Consider the following 13,276-nt stretch of genomic DNA (forward strand, 5'->3'; position numbering starts at 1 on the left):
GCCTCTTGCAGCTGACTAGATACACCGTGCTGTGGCTGGGGGAAGCGGCGTTCCTTCCTGACCCAGGGAGCAGGAGCTGGATGCCCTGAAGCCTGAGAGTGGCTCCCTCCCTGCTCATAGAATTACCCAGGCCTTCCCCACAGTTGCCTTTGCATGCACCTCTGAACCCTTCATCCCACACATTCACTCCTGCCCATGGAGCTCAGCTGGCTGCTGCCTGCTGAGACAGGTCTGGGGATAGGGCCCGGCGGAGGGGATTGGGAACACTCAGTCACACACCTCGCCAGGGAGTTTCCCTCTGCCCCAGTAACTGTGTTACCCATGCTGGTGGGGCTTTCAGCCAGGGCCACGCGCCCTCCCAGAGCCCTGCAGAAGCCACCCTTGTCTGCAGCGGCTCCTCACTTCACTCCCTATTACCGTTAGTGAGGCAGGCAAGCCCCTCCGGCACCGCCGAGTGACTAATCCCCAGCGTGACGCGGTGACAGCCTCGCAGACACAGGATGAGCCACACACACGGAGCCAGACCTGGGGACTCGGCTTCTGAGCCTCATTACCGGGCCTCCCTTCCCTTCCCAAGTGTGGCCTGGCGGCTGCGCTGCAGATTAGACTTTAATGAAAGCAGAAGGGAAATCAAAAGCCTAAGTGTGAGGTTTGCAGCATGTTGTTCCAGTCCATGCTGGTCTCTCTCACTCCCCCGCATCAGGCCCCCTGCTCCATAGCCCTGGTTCAGAGGCAGGAGACCGGACGCTCTTCTGCTGGTGACCTTGGGCAAGTCTATGCCTCAGTTTCCTCTTTGGTTTTTGCATCGTAAGCTCAGTGGGGGAGGTTTGTCTAGCACCTTGTAACTAGTAAAGATGGAGATGTCACATACAGGTGCCCCTCTGCCACCTGACTATGCAACCGGCTGCTATCCTCCCTGGAGGCCCGCGCCCCCTGAGAGCTCAGGCTACAGCACAGGGAGCTGTATCCATAAATGGGTAGCAGATCTGGTGAGCCACTGCTCCTTGCCAAGCCCTGGGGGACATGCCTGGCGCTTCCGGTGTCCCCTGTTCATTAGGTCTCCTGGCTCCCGGTGGCAAGTTTGGCTATGCCGGGTCTTTGTGCCATGCAGCAGCAGGTGGTGCTGGAAAACTTAGGGGGCAGAGAGGAGCTGAGGGATTATTTAACCAATACAGAGCCCTGGGGCTGGGCCTGTAACTGTGGCAAGAGATTTTTCAGGCCTTAGCAGACATCTCACGTGATGTGAGCAGCATGGCCCTCTGATAGCACAGAGTGCACCCAACTGCAGCACTGCCTGCCTGGCACAGACCCAGCAGGGCCCGTCCCCCATTTGCTCCAGGACAGCAGCCATATTCTGGGCATCCGTGGCAATGTCCACCAAGATCCCAAAGCACTTTGAACATTTCGCTGCAGCTAGCTTCCCAGCCCCCAGGGAGGTGGGCATCACCCCCCCTTTACAGATGGGGAACCCAGGCCCAGAGGAACGGCTAAGGCACAGCTTCTCAAAGGGATTTAGGCACCTAACTCCCATTGATTTCAGTAGGATTTAGGTACTATACCTTTCAAAATCTGGTCCTAAGTGGCTGGCCCCAGGTCACCCTGTGAGTCTGGGGAAGAACTTAGAAGAGAACCATAAATAAGAGCCATAGAGATTGGGGGCCAGGGTACCAGGAAGACGGGGAGAGGGCCCTTCTATAACAGGGATTCTCATGTGTCCTGGTGAGAGACACAGCAGGGCCAGGGACAGATTGCAGCGGGGCCTTGCTCACAGGGATTCCCAGGGCTCCTCCATTCCAAGCACCGGGGCGGTGCTCAGCAGCCCGTCCCCGAGCGTGGCGTCCACACCAGCACTTCAGAGGATCCCACTGGGGGATGCCAGGCAGCGCAGCCTGTTCATCCAGGAGCCAGAGAGAACCACAGGGTCTGTCTGCGTCCGGCAGCCTCAGCCCAACATCCCTGGGGTGCTCCTTCCAACTCAGCCTTGTCTCTCGGATCCGCACCTCGCCCGCCAGGACAGGCTAGGAGCTGGGCCATCAGCCGATCACCCCGGCGAGAGACACCCAAGTTGGCAGAGTTGGGGAAGGAGCACTCAGCGCCTGGGACATCCCCTCCATCATTTGTCCTGGGCCCTGACACACAGTTTTAGGAAGCAAGAGACACCAGCCTGCTCCCTAGAAGCGGGGCAACAGTCTGTTAAGGGGAAGGACCGCAGGCTCGGCCTGGCATCACCACTTCCCTCCCTCCGAGTCATTTGCCCTGACCCAGGTAGCTAGCTTACACCACCATCTCCTGTGGTGTCAGCACGGCTGGTTAGAGACGCCGCCTTCCCCAGAGCTGTCGCCGACAAAACTAACCCCACTGGGGCCTTGAACCTGGGACTCTTCAGAACTAAAGGCAGAAGCTGCTACCATGGGAAGCTACTAAACCAAGCCCCCTAGCTAGCAGCAGTAGTAGACTCCACCCTCTTCTGTGGCCCAACATCTTGAGGGGGATGAATGCACCCTCCCACTGTGTGCAGCCCCTGCATTAGCAAGGTATCAGCATTCCCCCGGGTAACCTGGCCTGGTGGCCGAGCCCACCACCAGCTAGAGAGCACCCCACGCACTGGTCAGCCCGAGCTCTGGTGTTGGAACAAGCAGATGGAAATACAACTGGAACCGCCAGCCAACGGCGCCCTCGACAGGGGCTCAGGAAACGTGCAGCCCACCAGGAGCCTCCTCCAGGGAGCCAGGAGCAGACAGGGAGGCTGCATTAGCCATGCAGCCAACTCACTGACACGGCCCCCAGCTCAGACCCACACCAGACTACAGATCCCAGAAAGCTACGACTAAGCCAAAAATAGCCTCCCGTCCCCTCCCCCTGGCTTCAGCGGCAGAGCTGGAGAGGGGGGCGGCATTAAGCCTGTGCTAGGGGAGAAAAACAACCTGGTTCCCCCAGCCCCTCCACCCGCAGCACCAAAGCGCTGGATTGACCAAGTTCATTCATCTTTTCCTCCAGCAGCCCCTCTTCCTGGCTTCCCGCCTTTCTGGGTTTTCTCTCCCCTCCTCCCAGCTCCGTTCCTCCCTTTCTGCCTTCCTCCAGGAGCAAAGAAAGAGCCTTTCAGTAAAAAGCTCTTTGAGGAATCTCTCACCGATTCCGTCTCCGGTGTCGAGGGGGAGTGTGTGCTTGGGAGGGACCCCAGAGAGATCCTCCTGGCAAAAGTATTTGGCAGTCAGGGGAGGGGGCCCAGGCCTGGAGGAGGGGGTAGGGACCTAGGCACATGCTGCCTTCTTAGCCTGACTTTCAGCCAGGTTACTGCTCTGGGATAAATTCTTCTCTCAGTCAGGGCTGCCTGGGGTGGGGTGGGGGCAAGTGGGGCAATTTGCCCCAGGACCCTTGCCCTGCAGGGGCCCTGCGAGCCCTGTCCTGGCGGTGGTCCAGGTCTTCGGCAACATTTCAGCAGCGGGAGGCCCTTCAGTGCCACCGAAATGCCGCCGAAGACCCGGACCACCGCCAGGTGAGTACAAGCGCCGCAGCTCCCCCGCTTTGCTCCAGGCCCCCAAATCCTCTAGGCGGCCCTGGCCTCAGTTATACCAGCTCTACCCACAAATGAATTCAAGCGAGGGGTGAAAGCCCCTGGGGACTGGGGAACTGGTGTCATGCCGATTACCCTGTGCAGAGAGGCAGGGCGGCCTCGGGGTTCAAGCAGCAAGCTAAAAATGGAGGAGCCGGAGGTTGAATATTTGACTCTATCCCAGTCTCCCTGCATGCCCCTGGGTCACTCTGGGCCTCAGTCCCCCACCAGTGCACTGGGATAATAATCCTTTTCTCCACCCCATTCCCCTTTGCAAGCTCAGCGAGTCACCCGCTGTACAGCCCCTAGCACAGGACAGTCCTGCTCGGGGTGGGCCCTCTAGGTGCTACTGTTATAATCACCCACTTTCACAGCACAACCATGCAGCAGCTAAATTCGCCTCTCCTAGACGTGAGAGTGAACATAGAAACCTCCTCCACCTCCCCAAGCCCCTGCCCCAGGGGCCAACGCAGGGCCGCTCCCTTAGGTATATTTTCTAGCTCTTTAGCCACTCTGGTTTCTCGTTTCCCCCGTGAAGGTTCCTCCAGACTGTCCCCTGGTGTTACTGATCTCCCCGACAGGCCCAGGAGCCAGCCTTCCCCTTCCACGGGATGAAATTAATGAGAAGCCCAAGCAGCTCCGCTCCCTCCTGGTTTGTGGCACCCCCTGCTCCCTTCCCACCCACGGCAGTGTGTTCTGCGGGGTGCTGCAATATTTATTCCCTCTCATCTACCCCCCAGGGCTCCCTCCAGCCCTCCCAGGCAGTGTGACCGATCTCCTGGAATCCCTCCCCATTTAGGGCCAAGCCACAAATGCTGCGTCCCCTGAGCTCTGTTGAAAATCCAGGGGCGGAGCACTTGGAAGTCTGTCCCCATCTCTCAATCTGCCTGGTAACCAGGGGCCCAGAATTAACTCTGCCTCTCTGCCCTGATTCATAGGGATCAGCCAGGTGTGAGCGAGGGCAGAGTTAACCCCCCGGCATTCACGGGCTGGCAATGGAACAAGCTGTGCCTCTGGGAAAAGGGGAAGGGGAAAAGAGAGGAGGGGGCGCTGAGGATCCTCACCTGCTGGGCTGCAGGGCCTGCAGCAGCCAGATGCAAAGGAACCCCCCGTAGGGCGGCAGCTGGTTGGGCCCCAGCCCCCACCCCAGATTTAAAGGGCCAGCTGGCAGAAGCACATGCCGGGAAAGGTCCCTCTAAGAGAGGGGTCCCAGAATGGAGAATTCTTTGGCGTTCAGACACTTGTTGCATGGAAAACGGCTGGCAGGGAAGGGAGTTTTCCCCTCCCCTTGGAGATGGAGAGGGAAGATGGCTTGAGCAGGGGCCTTGCCCCAAGCATCGGCGACAGGGGTTTGAAGTGTCTAATTGCCAGTGGCACAGAAAAACAGCAGGATGTCCTGGAGAAACACTGGATTAGGTCCCTGTACGAGGCTGTAGCTGCTCAGTGGCTCCCGAGGCTGCATCCGCACATATCCCCAAAGGCCCCCGCTAGAAAACCTTTCAGCCCCTAGGCCTGCGTGGCTTGCTGGACTCATGCCCTCTGTCCCACTAAGGCAGCTGAGATGAGCTGGATTGTCCTTGCCCACTGCCCTGAGGTTCAAAGTGCATTGGCTCAGGGCTGGGCTGGCTTCATGGGGAGCTCTCTTGGGGACACTTGCCTCCGCCCCGCTGTGTCTGGAAAGCCTTCAGACTACAGGCAGTGCCAGGCGACATCAGCTCAATGATCCATCCGGCAGCCAGCCCTCAGCAGTGCCCGGTGCCAGCTGCTTCAGAGAACGGTGCAAGAAAATTCTCCCTGCAATTCTGGGACACTCTGTCCCCAAGGAAGGTTACTTCCTGATGTGCTGTGGGTAGGGGCTGGCTCATGCTTCCTCTGTGGGTTGCTTATTTGTGTATCTCAGGTTTACATCCCTGCCTGAGGTCAGCAGCCAGCCCATAGACCTCGCCTGCATGAGGGAGCCGCTAATGGCTAATTAGAGGGGTGTCCAGGATTGCCTTTGCCAGCAAGTGCCCTTTCATGGCGCTGGTGACTCTGCCTCGGTTTCTCCCACCAACAGTCATTTAGCTTCATGCCAGGTGGCCTTTCTCTTATGACTCCAGCCAAGTTAGTTATGGTACCTCCCCTTCTGGGGCCAGGAAGAGACCAGGAATCCAATGCCCCTAGCAAAGGGTCGACAGCCCCAGCCCCCCCCAGAGTCCTGCCTTCTTTGCTCCAAGGGGTTTTACTACCCTCCTTTGCTAGGGATGGCAGGGGACCCCAGCCGGTCCTCTGGGTTCCAGCCCACACCCTGCATTAAGCAGCTAGGACCAGGTTCCTCACAGTCCCTGCCTGCTTCCCACCCTCCGTTTTCCAGACTCACTTTCTCAGCTGTCCAACTTCCTAGACCACTTCTTACCACTCTGCTGCTTCAGGAGTTCCTCAGGCCTCCCCCTTTGATCTGCAGCCTTCTGATCCCCCTTGCTCTGGCTGGGCCAGCAATTAGCCACAGCTGTCGAGGCAGCTAGCCCATCTGTTAACCCCTTAGTGGCCATGGTAAGATGAGGCTCTATACATTCCATGGCAGGCTATGCGGCTTTACCCCATTAGCCCCATGCTCCCCCCTGGCAGCCGCACAGCTCCCTGGGTTCCTTCCCCACAGCTCCTGGGAGCACTGGACTCTGGGAGACTTCGCCCAGCTGTCTCCACAGTGACTGGTGCATTGTGGGAGGACCCTTTGCCATTGCTTGGTGCTGGCTGGCATTGACCTGGCCCCCTGCCCGTGTTTTAAAGCGGACAGGAAACACCATTTCAAATGGTCAATTGACGCTCTTGAGAAGGGCAGTGGAAATGGCCACTTGAAAGAAAAATCCACGATACACCATGGGAAATGGGGTTTCTCTAAAACGCCCCTTAAAATAAAGCCATGTCTCTTATTTTCCATGCGCTTTCCCCTTATTTCCACTCAGCAAGGGGGTCGCCCTAGCCCCCGCTCAGCCTGACGCCCAGGTTTGCTTTGCTGGAAGCAAGTCCAAGCCAAACGGCGGCAGTACCCTGGCGCAGAGGGGGCTTCACAGCCACAGCTGTGCCAGGGGCTGCTCAAAAGTCATCGCTCAGGGATAAAAGACCCAGGCCAGCTGACTCAGGATCACGGGGTATGGGCTGGGGCCCCTGCTCTGGGACCTTCTCCCCTTGCAAGGTCCCAGAGCTCAGAATGTCTACACGGTTGTTTTTCAGCCCTGGAGCCTGCGCCCGCTGACCCAGGCCAGGTCTAGATGTAACCTCAGCGCTTACGGAGGGTGTTGCAAGAGATGGGCCTTTTTCTGTGGCCACTTCTACAACCGATCCCCACCCAGACTCACTGTCCTCAGTCTGATGCAGGCTTTCCTTCCTTAGTGTAGATGGGGCCTTCCTGTAAAGGGCAAAACACACACACGGGGGAAGGCTAACTCACTACTGGCCAGATCAAAGGGAGGGGAGTATTAACTGGAAGAGAAGCCATGTGGAGAGCGGTGGTGGGAGGTAGAGGGAAGATGCTCTCCTGGAGCCAGGCCGTTTCAGCGAGAGGAGGGAGAGGGTCTCTCCTAGGGAATGCACAGAGCAGGGCGCTGGCCAGTCGACAGAGCCTTTGTCCTCAGCATCCCAGCACCCCACCCTGGGATGGCCAGAGGATGGCATTGCACATGGAGCAGACAGGAGCCATGGCACTCGGAGTCGGGCGGAGCGCCCTCCAGGGAAGGGGCTGAGGGCTTCCCATGTCCATCAGGGGTTCAGATGCACCAGGATCTCAAAGAGCTTGGTAAATATTGACAAATGAACTCTGACAGCTCCCTCTGCTAGGCAGATAAGGCTCCATCCTCCCTCCCCCCTGCCCTCCCCCAGCTTTGCAGATGGCAGAGGAAGCGGCTGGCCTATGTCACATGATGAATCCAGGAATAGTATCCGGCCCTCCTGAGTCCCAATCCTGCTGCTCTAACCGCTAGATCTCGCTCCCTTCTCCGAGAGTGGCGGGGAGCGGAGCTCAGGGTCCCCTCTCCCTGATGCAGAGGGTTGGACCGGATGCCCCAAGAGAGGCTTTCTGAGAAAGCTGGAGAGCGTGCAATGCTTTTGATCAGGCGCGAGGGTTGCCCCTGGGGATGTGGGGAATGGAAGCAAACAGCAGCCTGTTCCCTGCAGTGTCCTTCTGGAAAAGCAGCTAACCGCGTTCGATTTCACAGCTCCAGCCTCCAGCCCCAGCCAGTGGGCCTGTCATTAACAGAAAATCAATCCCCCAAACAGCAGCGCTCCTGTGCAGTCTGGTCCGGGGGCAGGGCGGGAGGCCAGGCCAGTTCCACGTGATTAAGCCAAACCCTTTGATCTGCTCCTGCCTCTCTCAGGGACTGGGAACGAGCAGGGTGCAGGCCGTGCGCCAGGGATGGCGGCAGCAGGTCGGCATTGCAGCAGTGGCTGGCAGGCAGAGGGGCCTGGAGATGGCACAGATCCTCCTGCCACCACAGCCCATTTGGCGTGGGCAGAATAGATGGCAGGCTGTGTGCGTGGGAACTGCGGGGCAGTCACATGTTCTCAGGGGGCTGTCCGAGAGCAAGGTCAAGGTGTGTCCCCCACACCTGCTAACCGCTCTGCCGGGTGCTATTTTCGTGCTTGATGTCGCTCCCGTTGCTGCCTCTGGAACAGTAGCGCCTAGTGGGTGACGACCGAGGTCGGGGCCTTGTGCTAGGTGTGGTACATATGTAGCCCTGCCCTGTGCAGTTTAAATAGACAAGACAGACCAAGGGAGTCTGCAGCAGACCCAGGAACCTGAGCCCCACACTTACCCACCTTCCTCAGGAGAGTTCATGTGCTTGTACCCAGGGCTCGTCTGCTGGCGCTGATGTTCCGAGAGGTGCGATTTTAAACTAGTCCCGTTCAATCGGTGCAAACCCCTGTGTGGAGGCTCAGATTTCGTGCTTGCTGGAGGTCAGCTTCGGCCAGCGGGAGCAGGGTGAAGCTAAATGGAAACAAACTGCCCCAGCTGAAAGCAGAGCGTCCACATGGAGATTTACACTGGCTGAAGTAAGTGGGGGCCATGCGTGTGCAGATAGCCCAGAGCTAGCTAGCATTCCTCCTCCCAGCTAGGCTAGTCGCATTCCTCCTCCCAGCAAGGCTATTTCATGGATTTGCATTTCTATCCCTGTTAAGTGAATTTCACCTGGGCAAAGGTGCCGAGCTGACAGCCCCTGGAAAGCGGGGGTCAGATTCAGCTTTCTGTCGCAGGCAGGGTACGACTCTGCATGCGTCACCAACGCCAGTGGAGTCACGGTGAATCCAGCCTGCTGCGAGGGAGAGCAGGATCCGGCCCTAGAAGTAGAACTGCAAAGCAGAAATGCAATTGAGCTAAGCCTGGGCATCTGTGCCGACTGGTCCCTCTTGCCGGAATCTAGATAAGCTGTAACTAACCAGCCTTTCTGGTTCAGCTCCTTTTGGACCACCCCAGAGATCCCTCAGTGCCTCAGGCTGTGACCACAAATGCCAGGGGGAGGCTGCAGCGAGATTTCAGCTACTGGCAACGTCCCATCCTGCAATTTCTCCAGGGACTCCAGAAATGCCCACTGAATTTCCTGGAGCCTGCATGGTGGGAGCACTCAGCCCCCAACCTGGTTAGGGACGTGTAGTCTCTCCTCTCATAGTTTGGGGAGAAGCTCTGTGTGGCAGGGGCCATCTCTAGGACTATGGGTGTACAGCACCTGGCACAGCAGGGCTGGGGGCCCCTAGCCACTACTGCAATACAGAACCATAATAATCCAGGTGTTCCCCTTTGTGCTGTGCAGTTCGCACTGAAGTGTGCGCTTATGGGCTCGGCCTCCAAGGTGCTGAGTGCCCCCCCCCCGCCCCACAACTTGGGTCTGATTCTTCGCAGCCTGGCACCTTGCAAGGGGAAGAGAAGAGTTTGGTCTGTATGGCCCAGCCACCTGCGGCCTCTGTGCTAAGAAAGGCATCTAGGCAACCAAAGAGTGCTGCTTCAGGGCAGGGTGGAGGCACAGACATCACGGGGCCCCAGCTCCCGGAGTCATGTGACTGCCCCCGGATTAAGGGTTTGTCTGCCCAGGAAAAATTAATCCAGATTAATGAAAAGTGTGCATTTAAACTGGATTAGTTAAACCAGATTAACCCCCTCTGTGGGCCTGCTCATTTGGAATAAAAGTGGCCATAAGTGGTGTAGTTACTTCCAAAGCGAGTTAGGCCTGACCCCAGTGTAGACGCAGCTCAGCTGATAGGATTCTTCTGCTGACCCTCGCTCCCGCCTCTCGGATAGCTGGGTTTACTACAGCAAAGGAAAAGCCCTGCAGAAAGTGCCTATACTCCAGCATTACAACTGCGTTTGTAGTGTAGACATACTTGTTAAGATAAGTTCCTGTCTGCATCCTAAAGATGCCCATACCGGTATTGCCCTGGCCTCTTCCTTTGTCAGTCAGTGTTAAAGACATTCTGAACTATATGGATTTCCTCACCTTTTGGGGGCGAAGCCAGACTTTCAGGCACCTGCTCCCCTACTTGGTGTAAACTTTGCTTTTACCAATCAGAAACGAACACACACAGTTTTTGGGCCCCGTCCCCTATGACACTTCTATGATGTCATAGTGAGTATTTTAGGCTGGTCTGCCATGTGCAGGCAGAAGAGGAGAAAGAAAAACGAATCCTGTGTACCTTGTACACACCCGTAACCGAGCCTGATCACCTCGAAGCCTCTCTCAGCTCACGTGTTTTAAGCAGAGTTTCTACGTTTGCCGGTCGTTATGAGTTGGTTTGTATTCGTAAGTATTGGTTATTACTAAATGCTGCATCTGTGTTTATAAATATTGTTTACTGCATCTTTGTTTATAAATATTGTTTAATAGTAAATACTTTAGCCATTGTATGTTTTAAGTTCCATTAACCCTATTAGCTAATCATACACTGCTCCCCTACCCCTTGTAACTATCCCCAATAAAACTTTTAATTAATTAAATTTAGTTGTGTGCGTGCCTGCAGTTTGCATCGTGACCCAGACCCTCCTTGCATCCCTTACCTATACAGTCTATTGCCATGTGCAGCCTGGTAAATAACAGCTCTGCATTTTTCTTTCGCCCCTAAAAGTACGTGGCAATCTACATGGCGTCACGAACAGGATGCACGGAGGTTGGGCCATGCCCGTGGCACACTGCAAATCGCGCAGATAATGAAACTGAACAGTTCCAACATTTGCAGTTTCACCTTCTTGCTAGCCAAAATTCGACTAATTCAAAAATAGAATGGATCTGTTCTCTTGGCTCGGGCAAAACTCTAAAAGGTTATACTGTACCATTATCCCTGGCAGATATGGGATGCCTCCTTCGGTGCCACCCGAGCTTTAGGTGTCAGCCAGCCGATTGTTCCCTGCAGCCTCAGTGCACGGAGACTGTGGAAAACCTCGGTGCTGCAGATCCCTCTCAACTTTGGAGAGAAAGTAGCCGCATTGTTAAAAAATCTGGAGGCACCGTTTCCAAATTAATTCCCCCACCTCGGGTAATACCTGCTGATCCGGCACATAAATTATTATGCCAAATGATAAAAGAATTAAATTTGATTAAGAAAACCAAAAATTTGCGACCCGATGAATATAAATCTGAGGATGTTTCCACCGTCCTGTTTAGCATGATATGCAAGGCCTTCAAGTGCCTATACTCCAGCATTACAACTGCGTTTGTAGTGTAGACATACCCTTACGCCGACCCAAATTAAAGCCACCGTGATGCCAAATGAGAATGGCCCCAGTGGGGCTGAATCCAGTTGAACTAATCTGGTCTAACTACACAGGTCTAGTAGCATCAGTACGTTTCTCCTGTGTAGACAAGCGCTAAGATTTCTAACCCTCCAGCTGCATCTAGGGGAGTCAGAGGTGTGGACTGCTGCCTGCATCCAACTGGGCATTAACCCCAAACCCTGCTGCCCCGGGGGAGGGATGCAAACACCACCCCAGCTGCTTGGGTAAGTACCGGCCGGGGGGTAGGGGGGAGGCCCTGATGACACTGCCTCTCCAGGGGGAAGGAGAGACTCTCCTGCTGTGAGCAGGGAACCCCATGCTGCCGGGGGCTGACATCACGCTGAGGGTGGAGGCTCATGAAAGCCCTAGGGTGCTATAATTCTAGGATTGCACGTGGGCTGCCGACGAGCCACCAGCTAGCTGGGCCATGGGTCTTGGTCATTGCTGACAGGAGTGAGATCTGAACAGGGACAGTCCTGACGGCCTGGCCCGTCCAATCTCCTTGCAGCCTGCCCCTCCCACCTTGGGATCCCGAAGCCCCTCTGCTTTGCTGGACACGGCCACACAGCCACCGGGGACAGAGAGGCTGAACTAGGAGGAGTCAGCAAGACCAGGGTGAGGACAGTATAACCACCCCTTACTTCACTATTAGGCTATGCTGTTACAATGCTGCCCCAGGCTTTGTCTCCCCCGATCTCTCCCCATGGCGGGGGCAGAACTAGAAGGAAGAGGCTGAAACTGACCAATGGAAATGCAGGCTGAATTTAGGGTGATGGGCCCAGCCTGAACCCCTGTTTCCACCTCCCCCCTCGCATCTGGGCTCTGGAGGAGTTCCGACAAAGCCATTGCTGGCTGGAGTGCTCCCCTGCCCCTGGGATCTATGGGGCTGGGAAACAGTCTCCCAAGGGAGCAGCTGCCCCGTAGATGGGAAGAATTCACAAGAGCCCTGCAAGCTGCACCATAGGGCAGGGTCCTGCCTGGGCTGGGCAGGCAAACCCAGCCAGGACCTGTGATTGCAGGGCATGGTGGACCCATGCGCAGACAGCACGCAGGCCTGGCATGCAGCCGGAGGAGCCTTCCCCCTCATCATCCATCTGCTGCCTGAGCCCTGCTCCCTCCTTCCCATCTGCCTCTCTTTACGGCCCCTCTTTACAGGTGCCCTAAATGGCTGCCTGGCCGGGGTACAGATGGGAACATCAATTTTCTCTGCCCCCTACCCTGGAAGCCAACCCTGCTCTATAAATTCCTCCGTGCAACAGGAAACCGCCAGGTGCAATTAAGCATCCGAGCCTGTTTGAGACTTCAAACAGCAGGGCTGAGCCCAGAATGGCTGCATGCCCACTCCCTCCCTCCGGGGGTGATGGGGGGGAGCAGAGAGGTCAAAGGTTCTCTTTGTTCTTCCAGGAGGTGATGAGAGGCCAAGGATTTGGCTGTGCAGAATTCTGAAGGGGAGGGGGGGGCAGCTGCAGTGTGGGCTGCGGGGGGTGGGGGGAGCCGCAGGCAGAGTTGGCAGGGAGAACTGACAGTCTCCTGGATCTGCAATGCCCCTAGGATGGGTGATCTCACCCTCTGGAAGAGCTGCTGAAGTGGGGGGCGCTCTGTCTGACAGGGATCCCAGGAGGGCACACGGCGATTCTCTGGGTCAGCAAGCAGGGGCTGGAGACCAGTGGCAGCCCGTGCAATGCGTGCACTGATGGGGATGTGTGCAAGAGACGTGTGAGCATGCATGAGTGTGCATGCACACCTGGGCACTCGTGCACATGGTGAACATAGGCATGTACGCACATCTACGTACAGTCTCATGCACGGTGTGTGTGTGCGCGCATGTGTACTGTGCGAGTGCATGTGTTTGCATGTACACGATATGTGCTTGTGCACTTCCTTTCTCTGCACACATGCACAGGGTATGGATATGTGGCTCTTCACCTCTATGCCGTGAGAGTGCAGCACGCATCTGTGCAATGTGTCTGTGCACACATGTAATATGT

The sequence above is a fragment of the Gopherus evgoodei genome, chromosome 20 (assembly GCF_007399415.2).
Source record: "Gopherus evgoodei ecotype Sinaloan lineage chromosome 20, rGopEvg1_v1.p, whole genome shotgun sequence".
Lineage (NCBI taxonomy): Eukaryota > Metazoa > Chordata > Testudines > Testudinidae > Gopherus > Gopherus evgoodei.